At 45.4% G+C, this 19555-nt stretch overlaps 1 protein-coding gene across 1 annotated transcript in view; it reads right to left on the reverse strand.

Moving 5' to 3' along the window:
• Positions 1 to 19555, reverse strand: part of SERINC5 (serine incorporator 5) — a 98991-nt gene that overhangs the window by 54377 nt on the left and 25059 nt on the right. The gene's annotated exons all lie outside the window — the stretch shown is intronic.

Raw genomic sequence — 19555 nt, forward strand, 5'->3', positions numbered from 1 at the left:
TCTTACTTCCTGATGTTAGGCCACGGCTTTGTAAGATTATTCTACTTGGGCTGAGCTAACAGGCCACACAAGCAGGACCCCAACACCACTGCCTGTGTGGTATTCTTACAGATCACCTTCCTTTACAATTTCCTCCCTCCTGTCTTCTCATTGTGCCCTGCCAGAACCAGAGCAACAACAGCCAGCACTGGAGCAGCCAGACCTGGGGCAGTGGCAGCCAGGCCTGAGGCGGAGGCAGCCAAGCCCAGGGTGGCCAGTCCAGGAACACCCAGACCCGGAGTGGATGGGCCCGGAGAAGCCGGGCCCAGAGCAGCCGGGTTGGGAGCAGCCAGGCCCAGAAGAGCAGTAGCCAAGCCCGGAGCATCCAGGCTGGGAGCGGCCAGACTCGGAGCGGCTGGGCCCGGGGCAGCCGGGTCGGGTGCGGCCAGGCCCGGAGCAGCGGCTGCCAGGCTGGGAGCGGCCAGGTCCAGAGCAGCCGGGTCTGGTGCGCCCAGGCCCGGAGCAGCGGCTGCCAGGCTGGGAGCAGCCAGGCCTGGAGCAGCCGGGTCGGGTGCGGCCAGGCCCGGAGCAGCGGTTGCCAGGCTGGGAGCAGCCAGGCCTGGAGCAGCCGGGTCCGGTGTGGCCAGGCCCGGAGCAGCAGCTGCCAGGCTGGGAGCGGCCAGGCCCGGAGCAGCCGGATCTGGTGCGGCCAGGCCCGGAGCAGCCGGGCCCAGAGCAGCCGGGTCGGGTGTGGCCAGGCCTGGAGCAGCAGCAGCCAGGTCCAGAGCAACTAGGTCGGGAGCGACGGTGACCAGACCCGGAGCAGCTGGTTGTGGAACGAACCAGAGCAACAGAGGCCAGGCCCGGAGCAGCCAGGCCCGAAACAGCTCGCTCCTCGCCTGCCCCTGCCCCACGGCTGCCTCTCAGACATGGCTGGAAACTTTTGTGGGAACTTGAGGGTCTGCTGAATCAAGTGATGAAGGCTTAGATCTGGATGTGTTGAGTTAGTATAGGGCTGGGGTGTTGATCTGTGAGTGCCTTGGGTGGGGCCTGGATGAGGCTGGTTGACCTATTTGGAAATGTCTTTTGTGTGAAATGTATCATTGGGCATGTGGTAGTATTATTGATATGAGAAAATGCTAAGTAACTGATTTACTATCTGAAAAGGGATTTACTATCGGGGAAAGGGAGGGAGGAAGAGACTGAACATAAACTGCACCTATGGATGAGGACAATGGGGGATGGGGAGGGGGTGGAGGGTGGGGTGGGAACCTGGTGGAGGGGGGAAGAAATGAGGAACCTTTGTAACAATATGAACAATAAATATTGATTTTTTTAAAAAATCTCACAGCCCTGCTGATTTACCACTTCTTTCTGGAAAAGCAAAATTTAGAATAAAAGAGGTTCACACCCAGCCCCTGCCACTTACGGCTTTTTCACTCTGACTATGTCACTCTCGTAATCCTCACTTTCAAAACTGGAATAATTCCTGGCCAGCCTAACCTCCAGGGCTGTCACAAGCTTGAAGAGAAGTGCCAGTGTATTGCTACTTCAGCAACAGGGGGCCAAAACTTTTCACTGAACAAGTCAGGGTATAATAAACAAATAAATGTAGAACACCAACAGTGAACCCTATGAACTTTGGATAATAATATGTCACTATACTGGTAGGCTCATCAATTGTAACAAATGTGCCACTCTGGCAAGGAGTGTGGATAATGAGGGAGGACTGTGCACCTGTGAGGCAGGAGATATATGGGGAATCTCTGTACCTTCCTCAATTTTGCTGTGAACTAAAACTGCTCTAAAAATTAAAGTCTACTTAGAAATAACAACAACATGCCCAGTTAGCATGGCTCAGTGACTGAGCGTGGAACCGGGAGGTCACAGTTCAATTCCTGGTCAAGGCCCATGCTCGGGTTGCGGGCTCGAGCCCCAGTGTGGATGTGCAGGAGGCAGCCGATTCATGATTCCCTGTTATCATGGATGTTTCTATCTCTCTCTTCCTCTTCCTTCCTCTCTTTAATCAATTAAATAAAAAATAAAACAATAAAAATAACAATAGAGAAATGAGCAAAACTGTGTCCATCAATGCCTCAGTACATGGATGCTGAATGAAAAGTATACAGTAAAGTTACTATGGCAACATTCCTCAAAGGGCCATTCTACAGGGCCACGTGCACAAGTCCTGTGCCACACTCTGAACATGTCTCACACCGGCATTACATCACCAAGTATTAGGGCTTTAATTTGTAGATACCGCACACTCTCCTGTTCCACAGAAATTATTGTGCGTTCTGGAAGGACACAAGACAATCTCTTTGGAGGCCAAAGCCTGCAATTTGTCTACGAGCTCACCCTGTGTGTGTACCTACACAGGGGCACAGAGATTTAGGTGTGAGGTTATTCACTACAAGCACAGAAACAGTCTTATTCCCCAGATACACAGGGGACCAGATCCATTAATTATCCATTGAATTAACAATACAATGTCCTTAAAAGAGTAAGTCAGTGTTCTGGGATGAACTGGGTTATCTTCCCCACCCTCTGATCATCTGATTAATAGCCTACTATGATTCACACGTTGAAGTCCTAATCCCCAGTATCTCAGCCTATTTGGCTACAGGATCCTTAGTAATTAAGGTTAAAAAAGGTCATTGGAGTAGGCCCTAATCCAATATGACTCGTGTCCTTGTGAGATAAGATTAGGACCCAGACACACAGAAAAACCACGTGAGGACAGGGAGAACACAGCCATCTGCCAGCTAGGAGCAAGATCTCAAGAGACCAAGTCTTCAACTCCTTCATTTCAGACGTTTAGCCTCCAGAACTGTGAGAGGTTAAATTTCTGTTGTTTAAGCCACTCAGCCTACATACTTTGTTATGGCAGCCCAGCAAACTGACACAGTCATTATATTTTATGTACCAGTACATGTGAGGAGGAAAAGAAGACACTTCCTTCTCACTGCTCTACTCTCTGCTTGTGTGTTTACTATGTGTATGTATTACTGCTATAACTTTCAAAGGAAAGAAAAAGACTAAGAAAGCAACTAAGTTTGATGATATGATATACCCGTGTTTCCCCAAAAATAAGACATCCTCCGAAAATAAGACCTACTTACAGGTTTCCTTCTGAGAGAAATATAAGATATCCCCCCTAGATTAAACATGAGAGATTTGGTCCACTGATTCTGAAAGAAATGGAGTCATAAGAAATTCACCAGGAAATTCAGGAATTGGATTGTTATGATGATGTTCCAGAAGATGATGAGATGATTGTCACTGAATAAATGAGTAAATTCTTGATACTGTAGGATTCACAATTTGTCTGGTTTGCGTTAACAACTACTATACTACCGTACCGTATACAGGTAATAAATTTCCTTTATTTTCATTTAACAATAAATGTGTATCGTATTCCTCTTCATGGAAAAATAAGACATCCCCTGAAAATAAGACCTAGCGTATCTTTGGGAGCAAAAATTAATATAAGACACCGTCTTATTTTTGGGGAAACAGGGTAAAAGCATTTGCAAATGTGGCAATGACTCATGGGATTTATTTTTCTTTCTGAAGAAGCTTCCCCTCCTCATAGTGGCAAAGAAAAATATCAAAGGGCCCTTCATACCTCCCTCTCGCTAACTTCCTCTGAAAGAGCAACAGCCTGAGTAGCCAAGGCTTTTCTAGGCACTTGGTCCTTGCCAGGGCAGAGTCTAAATGAAAGGATGAGCCACTGCTTGCTGCTCCCTGGAACTGGGCCTCACCCCAAGTGTTATTTTCCTTCTCTGTCTAAGGATCCTGACAACACACACACACACACACACACACACACACCCCACAATAAATAAATATCAGTCTCCCTGCCAGTCCTCCCCACTGGCCTTGGACACAGACAGTTCTTCTAAGGCCTAAGCCGGGGAATGTGAGGAAATGATACAAAAACATGAGCTAGGGCTGGTAGTAACTTCCAGGTTCCTCTACTGTCAAATTAGAAAACAGCATTTGTTTATTACCTAGACAGCAGTCACCAACCTTTCGGGCCTCATGGACCACCAGTGGTCCGAGGACCACTGATTGGCAACTGCTGACCTGGAGCTCCCAGGCAACACCACCACCGGGAAAGAGCGAAGAATCGGGAAGAAAGCCCGATGTCCTAATCAGTGTGAGCACACACACAACGTTGTCTTACTCGTAAGAGTCCCCCTCTCGCCATCGGTCTTATTCTCACAGGCCCAGAGTCTTGGTTGGCTCCCAGGTTATTAAACCCACAGGGACCACGAGGGGATAACTGGGGGAAGAGCAAAGGTCCAAGAACCTGAGGACCTGGATTCCAACTCTGAGGCTCTGGGTAACTCCCTTCCCTCCCTGGGTCTTGGTTTTCCTCGCCTGTAAACTGTAGGGTCCTGGGTGACAAACAGTAGATGGTGGGAAAACAGAGGTTTCATCTCACATTCAACTCATTGTGGCAGTGGCATCCTGGAGTGCTGTGCTGGGTTCTAAGGCTGAATGGCTCAGCAGGGGAAGTGCAATGGTCAGCAGGTACCATCTGCCAGAGACATGATGGCATCCATGCAAGAGGTGATCTGACATTCCTACCATCCATATATTCTTAGATGCTTGGCTACTTAGATGTAAGAGGCAAGCAAACTGAGTTAACTCCAAAGTGAGAAAGAAGAGAGAAAAAAATCAATAAAAAAGAGAAAAACTGGACAGTAGGGCCGTCAAAAGCTCTCCAAGTGCCCCACAGGAACTGTGAGCATCACTCTAATTGCTTCATGGTCTCCGTTCTGTCAGGTACGGCTCACTCAGCATGAGAGAACTCACTCATGGCGATGGCCCAGGCGTCACATTAAGTCATGCTCCCTGGGCTCCACTCAGGGAGGCGGCAAAGTACCGAGGACACTCTGTCACAAGAACCACCCCAAATGTGGGTCACATTTTTTCGTTTTGATGCTTTCGTTTTTGGGTGTGTGAATTCCTCGGCAATGTGGAAACCATTCATCTAAAAGACATATTCCTCGAGGGCTGTAGAGAGCCAAGCTGGCTTTAGGACGTCTAAACTCAGTCCAAACTGCCAAAGGAAAGAAATCTTCAAATCTGGCCCCGCCCTTCATTCAGTCCCTTTTCCTGACTTGGAAAAATAGGATCACCAGCAGAGCTGAGAAAGACAGATTTTTTTAAACTACATTAACTGTAGTACTGTTCCTAATAAACAGGGCGGGGGAGAGGAGGAGCCGTGAGGAAGTTCCTCCAAAATAAAAGCTGCTGAAGCTATTAGAAGCAGAACCCAGGTGTTTCTGGGCATGCTGGGGGATTATAATATCAAGGAAATATAAGAAAAACATTATTAAAGACATAAAATTGGGTTCAAAATTTTTCATTAAACAGTGCTCTTGATAGGGAATAGAATGTTGGGGAACCAGCTAGAATTGTAAGAAATAATAACCATGTTTTGTTCTGATCAGAGGAGGCACATTCTAAATGCAGCCCATCCTTTCCATTTGGAGCTGCTTAAAATCATGGAAAGGTTAACAACTTTGCTTGCAGAAACCAGAATCGCCAGCCCTTTGAAGACCCCAGCCCTCTGCTTACCCGTTAACTGCCCATTTGGCATACCTCTTGCCTACTTCCCCATGTAATCTTTGTCCTTCTACCCAACAGAAGCAGCGGGCTTATGGGGGGGGGGGGGGGGGAGCAGATCTTTGTGGGTGACCAGCTGCTCTCCCATACTGCCCGCAGTACTGGAATAAATGCTCATATATGATTCAGCCCTGTCTCTGCTGAACTGGCTCAAATGGTGACAGGCAACACGACCCACTGATTGTCTGGTTACACTCTGTACACTTCAATGCTATTTAGGTTTCCGTACCTCTCAAAAACATACCCTACTACTCCTGCAGTGTCACGGCCACTTTCCTTCTTCCTCCTCCGAGGCTTTGTTACTACCTATGAATTATGTGTGATCAACAGAGGTGATAAATAATTGATTCTACTTGGATAGCAACAATCATTTTAAGTTCTAGATTCCACAACCAACATTTTGCAGATCATTCTCCTCACTCCAAGCTCAGAAACAGCTTCCCATTGACATACAGACTTTTCCCCAACCACAACCGAAAGGCAGCGGTGGCGGCCAGTTTGGCTTAGTGGATAGAGCATTGGTCTGTGGACGTAAGGGTCCCAGGTTCAATTCTGGTCAAAGGCATATGCCTGGGTTGTGGGCTCAGTCCAACGTGCAGGAGGCAGCCAATCAATGATTCCCTCTCATCGTTGATGCTTCTACCTCTCTCTTCCTCTCCCTTCCTCTCTGAAATCAATACAAATATATTAAAAATAAAGGATTATCCACCTGCACCACACAGGGTTGCAGGTAGTCCCTAATTCACAAAACAATTTGTTTCATAAAACCCAGCACATACAGTATTATATACCGTTAGTAAGTTGGTTTGTATGAGCTTACAGTGGATTCCTCCCTACAAAAGAGCATTAAGCCAACTACTAAAGCTGACTTAGTCCACAGTATTAGCTAACAACAATGGACACTTCGTAATTAATCTCTCACTCTCTGCAAGGCATAAAAAAATACTATTATTAGCCATTATATCACCCCCTTTTACAGAGCTGAGACAGAGGCTCAGAGAAGTTGGGAAACTTAAGGTCAGAAGAAAGCTGGCAAGTAGCATAAAGGCGGTTAACAGGACAGAGAACCGACCTGAAACTCTGGTTGCCTACAGAGGGGAGACTGGCTTGTGAGGAGGAGGAGGCACCAGAGGAAGCAGTTTCTCTTTTGTCCTTGAGTGTGCGGTAAGCAATCAACAAACATCTGGAGAAGGCATCTCCCTCTGTGGGCTCCTTCCTCCCTCCCAGGCAATGCTGGTCTCAGTGGACCTGGGTGGCCTCAATTAGAGCTCTGTCCCGCCCCAATCACCCAGATCCCCACCTCACCATCAAGTCCCACCCCACATTAAAGCCCTATTCCTAATCCTAGGAAAATAACAAGATCATCCATTCACTCAACTATTAATATATTACATATCTACTGTGTGCAATGTTAATTCCTGGGATTGCAGCAGTAAGAGACCTTGTTTCTCCCCTCACTAACCAAGAATACAAAGGTATACGTAAGAACGACCGTCTATGTTGTTTAGAAGAGAGGAAACCTGGTCTACGGCCATACCACCCTGAAAGTGCCCGATCTCGTCTGATCTCAGAAGCTAAGCAGGGTCGGGCCTGGTTAGTACTTGGATGGGAGAGGAAACCTGGCTGTTCCATGAAAGAGTAATGATCACTGAAATTGCGGTACATACACATTACTGAATACAGGGCACCTATGGAAATGAAACAGATTGTACAGAAAAATTCACTGCCAAGATGTCCACGCTGTATTAACTGGAAATAGTTAACACAAGAGTATGGAGTACTATAGCATTTGGGGTAAAAATATAACATGACATAGATCAGCAATAACAACAAAAAGCAATCTGGAAGGATATCCCAGGATGTCAACAGTAGTTAGCAGAGTTGTAGAATAACAATTGGCATGCTTTCCTGTATTTTCTGAACAAGCACATATCTCATCATTAGAAAAGCATTAAAATTTTCTATTTTGGAACAAAACAAAGCCATATCCCTGTTCTATCTCCAATTTGGTAAGCACTCCAATACTTGTTAAATCAATCAGCCAATGAGTTATGATTGATAGAAAACAGCCACAGTGAACTATCATTCTAACTATAGCATAAAACTAGAAAATTTATGTCTTGGGCTGGCAGTTCAGTTGGTTAGAGCTGCCAGCCCAGGATCAAACCCAGGACTTGCCCAATATGGCAAGTTTGAGGGTTTGATCCCCAGTCAGGGCACATGCAACAATCAACCTATGGATGTATAAATAAGTGAAACAACAAATCAATGTTTCTCCCCCCCAATAAAAACTTTTTAAAAACTAGAAAATGTTTACTGTACTATACCTTTAAAAATGAAATTTTTTTAACATAATAAAAAAATAGAAATTGTTTAACTCCTGTAATATTTTTTAGTTTTATTTATATAAACATTTACTTGGTGGAAGTTAAAACAAATAAACATAAAATGAGAAAAATTAAACCGTTACCTATAAGTCCAAGGAGTTGAGCAAGCTGTATATTTGCGCAACCCAGAAATTAGCTCAGTTTCTTACATTTTTCTCTTTTGAGTTTAAAGAATCCCTTAAAACTCCAAGGTTTTCACAGTCATTCCCAAACGGTGGCAGCAGGACTCTGGGGGGCTGTCAGAAAGGAGGTTCTGACAGGTGGTTTCTCACACAGGTTCCCACATTTCCGAACATGTCAGTTTCCACAATCAACAGCATTTCGATGGAAAGCAAAGTCAGGGTCAGTGTCCTTCCTTAAAGGACACTTAGCACCCAGAGGGTCCAAGTGTGAAACAGGCAAAGACAGGCTGTGAGCACACACGGTGTCTGACCAGGGGCTGGGACATAACCAGTTCCCCGTGCGGAGTCCCTTTCTCACGAGGTTAGGGTTTCTTTCAGCACCAGAGAATGTTGACCAAGTTCTCTGTTCTCAGACATGTTGTATTCTTTGAAGCATTCCATCACACCACCCTGCACCTGTGATGTATTTTAGCAGGTTTAAGGTTAAAAGGTAAACTAACTCCACCACTGTCAATAGAAAACAAACATTTTTGGGAGATCACTTAGAGCAGGTTGACAATCTCAGCCCCATGACATTGGGGACCCTGTACTTCCTTGTTGGGGGCTGTCCTGTGCACGCATCCTTGGTCTCTACCTACACAATGCCTCTACCACCATCCCCTCCTCCTCTGCGTCATAGATGGTGACCATCAGAAATGTCTGACAACTGCCCTCCCCACCTGGGGAGAACCACTGATTTGGAGGTTAAGAGCAAGAGCTATCGCCGAAACCTGTTTGGCTCAGTGGTAGAGCGTTGGTCTGCGGACTGAAAGGTCCCGGGTTCGATTCCGGTCAAGGGCATGTACATTGGTTGCAGGCACATCCCCAGTAGGGGGTGTGCTGGTCGATGTTACTCTCTCATCGACGTTTCTAGCTCTCTATCTCTCTCCCTTCCTCTCTGTAAAAAGATCAATAAAATATATTTAAAAAAAAAAAAAAGAGCAAGAGCTATGGAGGCAGGCTGTCTAGGTTCAAACCCAGCCTCAAACACTACCCTGGACCAATTCCAGAGATGCCCATTCTCTTTAGTCCATCAAGACAACATGGAAAGAAGATGGGGGAGGGGATCGAGCATTAATGCCTGATTTATAAGTGTATTTTTTTTTTCATTTTCTGCTCAAAAATGCATCTGTTGAAGGAAAACACTTCCAGAAACAAAATTCCTAAGAGCTGAACCCAAGAGAGCATCCTAGCCACTGGGGAAAAGTTCCATCTGTATGTCCTCCAAGGAGCGAACAAGCAGCCCGAACACTCATTTGCACCCACGAAAGCCACAAACACCTGGCGCAGAACAGGGCTGAGAAAGAGGAGGTAAGCAAGTTCTAGAGGAGGAAAAAAAAAAAAAAAAAAGGTGTAAGAAAACGAAGCCTTGAAATGCAAAACAAAAGTCTAGGATGTGGGAAGAGAAGTTAGGTTTAAATCATTTTTTAAAGTTAATTTTAAATTTCCTCGTTGAAACAAGGAGGGGAACAACAGTACTTGTTTAACTTCATAAGAACTTAACAACACAATGGTAAGATATGTACACATATAATACCGTAATAAAAAATGGAAAGAAAAAAATAAAAAGAACTTAACAACAAGCAGTTAACGAAACACAAAACCCCAAATTTGCCCGATTGTGCCATGGAGATCAAGTGGTCATGGAGAAATCGGCCAAACCCCTTCCGAGCGGTGCTGTATGCCAGCCCAGACCCTGCCAAGCCTCAGAATGCTTCACAGCCTGGCCAGAGCGCCAACCCCCCATGACATCCAGGCGTGCTCTGGGACTGGGATGTGGGGATGAGAAACTGTCCTCTGCCCTCTCAGGCCCTTTCTGCTGTTCTAACTACACTGACATGAGACAGATTAGCTCAACAAGAGAAAATAACCAACTTTTATTACAGACCTCCATACACGAGGGGTTCAGAGACAGAAAGTTAGAATGAGGTACACATGAGGGGAGGAAGGTAGTAATTTGCAGGAAGAGAAGAGGAGCAGATGTTCGGTAATGAGAAGTCGGCCCTGTCCCATAAAAAGTTATTTCTGGTGGGAACTGACATTATGGGGAAGCCCCCCAATTTAAATCTTGAAAGGAGAGGTAAAAGTTTATATTGGGGTCACAGGGTCTCGATTGCCTTCAGCTCAAAAGGATCCACATGCCAAAGTAGCACATCCGGGGGGCCTGGTCTGAACCCTTTCAGAGAACAGATGTGAATATGTCACCGGCTCAGACAGTGTGAGCAGGGGGACCCTGGAGCTCGGCTGGGCCAGTAGTTTCCAGTGTTAGCAGTGCACTTAGGAGTTAAATTCTATGTGCAACTCCAATGCATAAAACTTATGGATGCACTGTGATACTACAAATCCATATACAATAAATATTTATCCAAGGTTTACTAGTGGCCAGGCACTGTTCTAGGAAATAGTAGTACAGTCCCTGTCCTCATAAAACGTATGTCCTAGTGAATTTCTATCATAAATCTTGGCGTCCCAAAATCCTACCCAAACGGAAACGCGCCACAGCACCTAATCTGAGATTCAGGATGGTTAGGTGACTTGGCTCCAGAACAAATCCAGGGAGAGCATCCGTGGGCCAGCAAAATACACACCAGTTGGAACAACTCAGCAACCTGGAGGAAGGATGAGCTAATAATTAACTGAGCCTTTGGTTCTCACGCTTCTGCTAGAAGCTATCTGTAGTGCAATAAACTAACACACAATCCAAACATCCAAATGAAGTCATCTTAAGTATTATAGGTTTCAACGATGCTCTGTTGACCCTAGTAAGAAGGTAGTGAATGTCTGTGTCCTATTGCATTGTAAAAGGTTTCCATCTCAATAGTTAAAGGAAAGGCTGGCCACAGTGAGTCAACCCTGGGATGACCATAAAACTGAATGCTTCACACACAGCGGGTGGTAAATGCCCCACTTCTGACGCATCTACCGCCCTCCCTCCTTGTGAAAAGCAGAGAGCAACAAAGCCCCTCCTCCCAACCCACATACAAGGTCAACTGCTGGTCAGGCTCCCTCCCCACAGCACAGAAAGCTGCCGCTCTTCTGACCCACTGCCTGGTGGCAAGACACCTCTTTGAAGGGCAGTCTAGCTCCCGTGGTTCCATGCAAGGAAGCAGTCAGGGTTTCACATCATCCTATTCTCTTTTTTTTTTTTTTTTTTTTTAAGATTCTTAAATTGACTTTTAGAGAGAGAGGAAGAGAGAAGAGAGAGAGAGAGAGAGAGAGAGAGAGAGAGAGAGAGAGAGAGAGAGAGAGAGAGAGAGAGAGAGATCAATCTGATAGGCCACCTCCTGCAAGCCCCTACCAGGAATGGCGCCTGCAACCTGGGTATGTGCCCTAACAGGGAATTGAATCAGCCAACCGAGAGCCACACTGGCCAAGTCTAATCCTAATCTTTTTTCATGCACAAAAAATGCCCAATAAAAGATGACGCTTCAGACTTGTTTTCACATAAACGAACAGATAAATTGGAAACAAAGGGCAGGCAATGGGCCTCAGTGGATGCCTTGGATGGCACGGCAGGAGCAGGAAGGGGAGAGGGAGGGAAAGGCCCACACTCACTTAGACCCGTTCCTCCTGGGGAAACGGGACTGACAGGGTCACCCTCGCCGCTCCCTGCAGTACACTCCATCCTTCCAGATGAAGGGCTGGTGGCCACATGAAATGCCCAGCTCTTGCTTGGAGCTGAAGTAACAAGGCACTGTTTTCCTACAGCTGAGGAAACACATTCTCACAGTTCATTTCCCCATTCATCAGCCCCCAAAACAGCGGGAAGCCTTCTTTCCCGCCTCCTCTCCTTCCATCCCCGAGAGCTATCTCCTCCCATCTCTGCTGGAAGGGGAAGGGATGAAGAGGTCTGTGCCTTTCCCAAGCAAATGTCCGCAGGCAATTCCCTTTCAACTGAAGCCCTGCCAGAGGCCTGTGGAGTTCACCAGCACCCCCTCTACCCAGTTCTTACCAGGTCGCACGGCAAAGCTGCCTGCACAAACCCGGGGCAGCCCTGGTGAGGATGCTTTGATGCAGGTACCGGCTGCCTCTGTGGCACCAGCTGGGAGGCAACGATCACACATACACTGCCCCCTGCAAGTCACGCCAACTTGAGCAACTTCCTGTGAATGTCCTTAAACTACACTTACAAAAGGAATGAGGGCCAAAGGAAGGAGCCCAAGAAACATGTTTTACTTCCTATCAAAATACCAACAGATGCCAAAACCGGTTTGGCTCAGCGGTAGAGTGTCGGTCTGCGGACTGAAAGGTCCCGGGTTCGATTCCGGTCAAGGGCATGTACATTGGTTGCGGGCACATCCCCGGTGGGGGGTGTGCAAGAGGCAGCTGGTCGATGTTTCTCTCTCATCGACGTTTCTAGCTCTCTATCTCTCTCCCTTCTTCTCTTAAAAAATCAATAAAATATATTTAAAAAAAAACAAAAAAAAAATACCAACAGAAATGAAAATATTCTTACATGGGGGACTCCACCCCAACTTCCATTTTTTTTTATTCGTCAGGGCATTGCCTATGCAAGCGAGATGGGTGGGCAGAGGAGAGTCTGAGGAGAGGATTCCCCTGAGGCATTCTTTCTAAGGAAATAAGCCACTCTGGTTGGGAGTGGCATTCCCTTTGCTTTTTAAAACTATAAAAAGAGCGGTCTTCTATCAGCCGCCCTAGACTGTGAAGACCAGCACCCAACATCAAAAGCAAGCACAGTGGACCACAAAGCTAGGCTGATACACAAGCTAAATGAGCTGCTATTGGTAAACAGGCCAAAGGGGTGGGCAGTTCAGGAAATGGGCCTTAATTACAGTTATTTGTTCAATCAGACCTACCATTTCTCAGTCCGGCTTCAAGGAGTGGATGTTGGACTGAGCAGAGGGCTCCTTTGAAGACTCTATCTTGCCCCCCTTCTTCCCCCAGAACCCCCAAGGAGCAGGAAGCAGGTTGGGGCCTGGGCAGAGCTGGCAGGCAGCCTTGACCCTCCGTGGGAAGAAAGAAATCAGACAGCCCTGGCCTGAACTCCCAGACAGGAAGCGGGGGGGGGGGGGGGGGGGGGGAGGGGGGGGGGTAAGGGCGTGCGCACAATACAGTAGGAAATAACTAAAAATTTTTCTGGGCCTTGACTTGGTGTTGGTGGGAGGAGAAAGCCTGGGGAGACCAGAGCTTGCCTTAGGGAAGAGAGTGGTTTGGCAGGAATGTGGGTGTGAACCTAGCCTAGAGGAGGTGACAGGAAAAGGAAGTGGAGCCAGGCCCCCCAACAGACCAGCCCAGAGCAAAACAAAAGCAGAAATCTCTTCACAGCAAAAGCGCTGGGCACTTTCCAAGGGTGGGTCATGAGCCAGGGGCAGGGGCACCACTGGGGGCCTGTCAGGGCCCAGCCCAGCCCTTGCTGACTCAGAATTGGAATCTGTATTTTATAAGCTCCCCAAGTATCTATGGCTGGTTCAAAGTCGGGACATGGTGAGTGTGTTCCTTCTGCAGCGGCAGGCCCTTCTCTTCCGAGTATCTGGGATCTGCAACAAGTCCAACGACAGGTGGACAGGTGTGGGTATGTATTCAGGATGCACCTTTAAACAGTCCTGTGTTTACAGAGGACCTCCCACACACCTCACAGCAGTTTCCCTAGCGCTTTACATTCAGGATGCCTCAGCGATGACAAAAATAAAAGCAAGTTTCCCATGGGTCCAAACACGACTTCAACGACACAAGAAAAGGAAATGATGCAATAAAAAAAGATGTCTTTACATAATTTAATATGAAAAAATGCTAATAGAAACTTCCTTGGGGCAAGATAAATACACTAAAATATCAACCAGAGTTGTGAAGTTATATGATCTCTTTCTTTATCATGTCCTGGTTTTTGCAAGTTTTCAACATTAGCATGAATTTCATAACGAGTTTTCTAAATTAAGAGAAAATTTTAATGGTTTAAAAATCAAAGAGTAGAAACCTTCTGATCCAGAGAGAAGTAAAAAGCTCTTTTAATTTGCTACCCTCCACATGGGTTATGACTTTCTATCTTATTTATAAAATTCATTTTATTAGGGAACATTAAATAAGACAACCTTGGCAAAATCAAAGAACATAAAAAGAAATACCATAAGTTGAGTTTCAAGGATAGCTTCAATGAAAATGGCCCCAACCCCACTCTCTAGGGCAGGGGTCCTCAAACTTTTTAAAGTGGCGGCCAGATCACGGTCCCTCAGAGAGCTGGAGGGCCGGACTATATGAACTACTAATTCCTACTGTAACACCTCGGCTGCGCTCACTGCCCAAAAAACCTGGCGGGCAAGATCAGACTCCCCTGGGGGCTGCATGTGGCCCGCGGGCCGTAGTTTGAAGACCCCTGCTCTAGGGTAAGGTCCCTCTGGGGAACATCCTATGTCCTGTAAGAAGAATCACCCACCAAGCAACCATGGCTGGGCCTGGTAGTCTTTGGGGTTTAAGACACTTGGGCATAACATTTCCAGGTGACTTCTCAGAGGCAGGGCAAAGCTTTCCTAACCCACTATCTCTAGCCATTACCTCTCATCAACACCAGCAAGTTTGGGGCCCACAAGGAAACAAGAATTTGTGGTATGGTAGTCCCTGAACAGAGATTTTACTTGTAAGAAAGAACAAAACTGGGCCCTCATGGGAACAAGACCCAAAACTGCTCCAACCCAGGAGTTCTTATACCCTGCTACTTTATCACTTCCGTGCTACATGCTGGACCAAGGGATCCACCACTAATATTAAGTCATGGTAAACTTCTCCTGTTTGCAGGAACAAAGTCTAATAGTTGTTTTCTGCATTCTTGATGCTCTGGAGGGACTGCTGCTCCCAGGGCTAGCTAATTCCTAGAGAGAACAAATTATTCCCTGTGAGCATACCTTTCATGTGCAAGCCAACCAATCCAGGGCCCATATTCTGGACCACCTCTTCTGCCTTGTTCTTCCATGCTAGGAGGTAATGATTCTCTGCCCTAACCATCCCAGGACCAGATACCAGACAACTAAAAACCATCCTTGTACTGCAGAGCCTACTGAAATTATCTACAAAATCATATCTGGTTCATCTCACTAACTTCCCCATGATAATGAGTCAGCAGCACCATGCTGCACTGGCTGGTGTGGCTCAGTTGGTAGGACATCATCCTGTGCACCGGGAGGTCACCAGTTCCATTCCTGGTCAGAGAACATGCCTGGTTTCGGGCTCAATCCTGTGGGGAGCATGTAGGAGGCAGCCAATTGATGTTGCACCCTCACCTCAATGTTCCTTTCTCTCTCTCTCCCTTTCCCATCCTTTCTCTCTGAAAAAAACCAATAAACTATTAATTTGAGAAAAAAGAAAAATACCATTCTTTGCATAGAGAACAAATTTGAAAATCAATGTACTAATCAAATTAAATTTTATAAACTAAATTCCTGGTATCCATAATCATGCAGAATAACTTGAAATAAAAGTTGCTACTAAAAATTCTAGAGCAAGAAAATAAACAAACAAAAGCCCACTAAATTGAACTTCTGATGATACAACATCGGACTAGAAAGTAATAAGAGCCTGATGGTAGGTATTTTGCCAATGTCCAGTCTTCCCAAAGACAGCCAGGAGGAAATTGGGGAAAATGTAGAGAAGATAGAGTAAAATAGAAAGCAGAAACAATAGTACTGACAAGTGTGTAGAAACACAATTTATTGAGCACCTATTATATGCAACGTATACTTTACTAGATGCTTTATATACATTATAGAGTTGAATGTTCATCATAATCCTATGTTATCACCAACCTCTATTCTAGATGAGAGAGTTGATCAAATAACAAAGACCTCCTAAGTCAATTTTCCCCCTACTTTTGTAATGTTTTCTTATCAGTGCAATGCTTTTTTTTTTTTTTTTTTTTTTTTAGGGAGGAGGGCAGGAATTAAACACTGCCCCTACTAGTCTACACAATGCCTTTCTGAAAATTTGAAAAAGACTGCCCTGGCCGGTATGGCTCAGTTGGTTGGAGCATTATTTCATGCATCAAAAGGTGGTTTGATCCCCGGTCAGGGCACATGCCCAGGTTGCCAGTTTGATCCTGGGAAGCAACCGATCAACGTTTTTCTCATACATTAATGTTTTCTTTCTTTCTTTCTTTCTTTCTTTCTTTCTTTCTTTCTTTCTTTCTTTTTTTCTTTCTCTCTCTCTCTCTCTCTCTCTCTCTCTCTCTCTCTCTCTCTCTCTCTCTCCCCTCCCCCTCTTTCCCTCTCTCTCTAAAATCAGTAAAACATATCCTCCGGTGAGGATTAAAATAAAAGAAGAAAAAGGCACAGCTTGAGTAAGCAACCAGGAACTGGATTTCAGCTCTGCCTGCCCTCTCAGCTGACGTGTGCGGTACACAAACTGCAACCTTCCGTGGCAGTCCTAGCTTCCCTACGCTGCCTCCCAACCTGCTTAATCCTCCTGTCTGGATTAAGTTCCTGTTATAAACTTTCTTAACTCTACCAAATTCATCACAATTGGAATTAGGCATCTTGGGAATTATTTATTCCCAAGATGCCTAATGTCCCCTGCACTAGAATTCTATAGTCCATTAAGGAAAAGACTATCCATCTTGTTCTAGGCTGTGTCCCCCATGCTAGCTTGGTGCCTGCAACAAGGCCGGTGCTCCATAAGTATCTGTTAACCAATCAGGAGCTTGTTGTCTACCGGCAGAAACAGGACTCTTATTGAAATAACTGGCAGGGATGGACAGGCACAGAGCTAAATGAATGGTGCATGGTGCAGCCCCAAAGAGAGAGATGTGACTGCTAGCTGAGATCATCCGGAAATGCTCATGGAAAAAGTGGTATTTTGTTTTCTTCTTTTTTTTTCTTTGTTTTGTGTGTGTTTAGCCAAATGTCTGGCACCAACCAAAGACAAATATAAAAACATTCCTAAAAAAAAAAAAAAAAAAACATTTCTACCAGCTAAGAGGAGGCATTTGCTTCTTGGTTGTTCTCTTTGAGTTTTAAAGATTATAATGGCGGCATGCCCATCTATGGGATTAGGAAATTGTGTGAGTTCTATGTCCCAGGGGCCTATGACCTAACTTCATACACATGAGCTGAACCCTTTGCTGAGGCTTGCACTTCGCTCACGATACCACACTCATCCATTCTCACGCTTCCACCAGTGTGAGTCTTTGATCATGCCTTCACAAACTTCCCATCGTTCTAACCTGATAACCAGTGTACGTGATGGGCAGGGAGAGAAGCATTATTCCCTACAGAGATGAATGTGAAACCTGGCTACGTTACCATACTTTCGGAACTCATTCTAGTTCATTCTAACACAGCCCCTGCAAGGGAAGAGTAATGAAAGCAAACCCTTAAGAGGGCAAAGAGAAAGTGGAGGCGGATAACACTAGAAAAGGCCAAGACAGCAGCTTTGCCACCTCGATGCTGCTTTGCCCAAGGCTAAGTTGTGTGCAAGTGTTATATGCACATGTATGTGTGTCATGTGTACATGCATGCGCATAAATGTACACCCAAGAAGAGCAAATAAAGCTCCAGAACTAAATCCTAGAGCCCCAGCCCTACTTCAAAGTGTCAAACTGTGCAGCAAGTCCCACAATTTAAGAAGGGAGAAAATTATAAGCTGTGCTGCCATTGAAACTCCAAACAATTAAAGATGGGAGTGTCTTAGGCAGCCAGGAAGATCCTTCTACCCGTAGTCATTATAAATAATAGTAACCTACCATTTCTCAGATACTTCCTCTGTATCAAAGCACTACCTAGGGTGCTTCCAAGACATTGTTTATTTAATCTTCAAAGGGGCCCTATGATGTAAGCATCACAATCCTTATTTTACAGTCAGGGAAGCCTGATTTTCTGATTACAAAGCTCATCAGGGTTCCAAACTCTATTTTTACATTACCACATGTCCAGGAGACCTGGAATACACTGTTCTGAAACCTCCTCCTCCCTCATAGAGAAACATAAAATCAAAGACCCCAAGCAGGCCTGTGCAGGGTGGGCCCAATGCAGTCAGAAGAGCCGGCTGGACCTGCATCTTCCTCACCTGCCCTCACTGAGCGCCTCTCCGAAGGCTTGCTGTGAGGATGCAGCCATGGCCTCGGGTCCAGCAGCACTCTGAAAGGCATTCTTCATTCTTCTTATGCGTTCCAGCAATGGTGGTAATAACAATTTTCTTAAACTAGGAAATATTATATTGTGTATTTTCTAGGCACTAGGTGGGTCCTAAGTTCTAGGCATAGATTCATTTCCTCCTCACAACAGAATATCATTCTGTTTCCCCCACCCCCATCCCCCCACCCCCCACCCCCAATGAGAAAGCGGAGCTGGAGAGAAGTGAGGTAACTTTCTAAGGTTCTGAGATGTGAACTCAGTCCACTAGGTCCTAAAGCTCTCACCCAAACGTCTATGGTGCCATCGCTAAAATGGAGCATCCATCAAGAGTTGCTGACATACACTCGGATAAAACTGTTTTGTAAGGAAGGGATGATGTTTAGCAGCTCGGGGTGGTTTTGCTCAGTGGTCAGAGTGTGGGCCTGTGGACTGCAGGGCTCAGGTTCTGTTTTTGGTCAAAGGCGCATATCTCGGTTGTGGTTCAATACCTGGCCCTGGTTGGGGCGCATGTAGGAGGCATTCAATCAATATGTCTCTCATGTCGATGTTTCTATCTCTCTTTCCTTCCTCTCCCTTCCATTCTCTCTTTAAAAAAAAAAAAAAATCAATGGAAAACATATCCTCTGGTGAGAATTTTTTAAAAAGTGTTTAGCAATTATCTTAAGTTCCAGTTACTTGGGCACTGGTAAGCAAGCACAAAACCTGTCCCTTTTTAAAATGTCCCACAATTCACATTTTCCCCACTGTTAATATTAGAATACCTCCAACTCATTCTAGACACGTAAAGCTCTTCAAAATTAACGATTACAGCAAGATACAAAGCAAAAGACAGAAAACAGAAATTATTCTTAGGCTTAAAAGCAAATTTACTGATCAACCCAGAAAATTTCCTTTCCCTCAAAATCTCACCTCAATATTTTATTATCTATATAAACACAATTTTTTTTGCTAATTTAACAACTTTTCAGAGAATGCATAAAACAAAATAGCTTTGCAAACGAATTTGAAGTTATCTAATAACTGAAAAATGACCAATGGAAACAAACAAGAATTTGAACTCACCTACATTAAACATTCACAGTTTAAGTCAACACTAAGAAAGGATAAAAGTAAGCAAACAGAAACTTGCTCCCTAATGTAGGTAGAAACCTCTTGGCCAGTGAAGCAATGCAAAAACGCAGACTTGTCCCCCCTGCCCCATATCAAAGTTATGAGATGAACATCTGTGAGGACTCAGGAGATCAGCTATGTAGATTGCCTGGCATGTAATAGATATTCTACAATAACTTGTAGTATTAAATGCTTATTCCAT

The sequence above is a fragment of the Pipistrellus hanaki genome (assembly GCF_964339955.1).
Source record: "Pipistrellus hanaki genome assembly, chromosome: 4".
Lineage (NCBI taxonomy): Eukaryota > Metazoa > Chordata > Mammalia > Chiroptera > Vespertilionidae > Pipistrellus > Pipistrellus hanaki.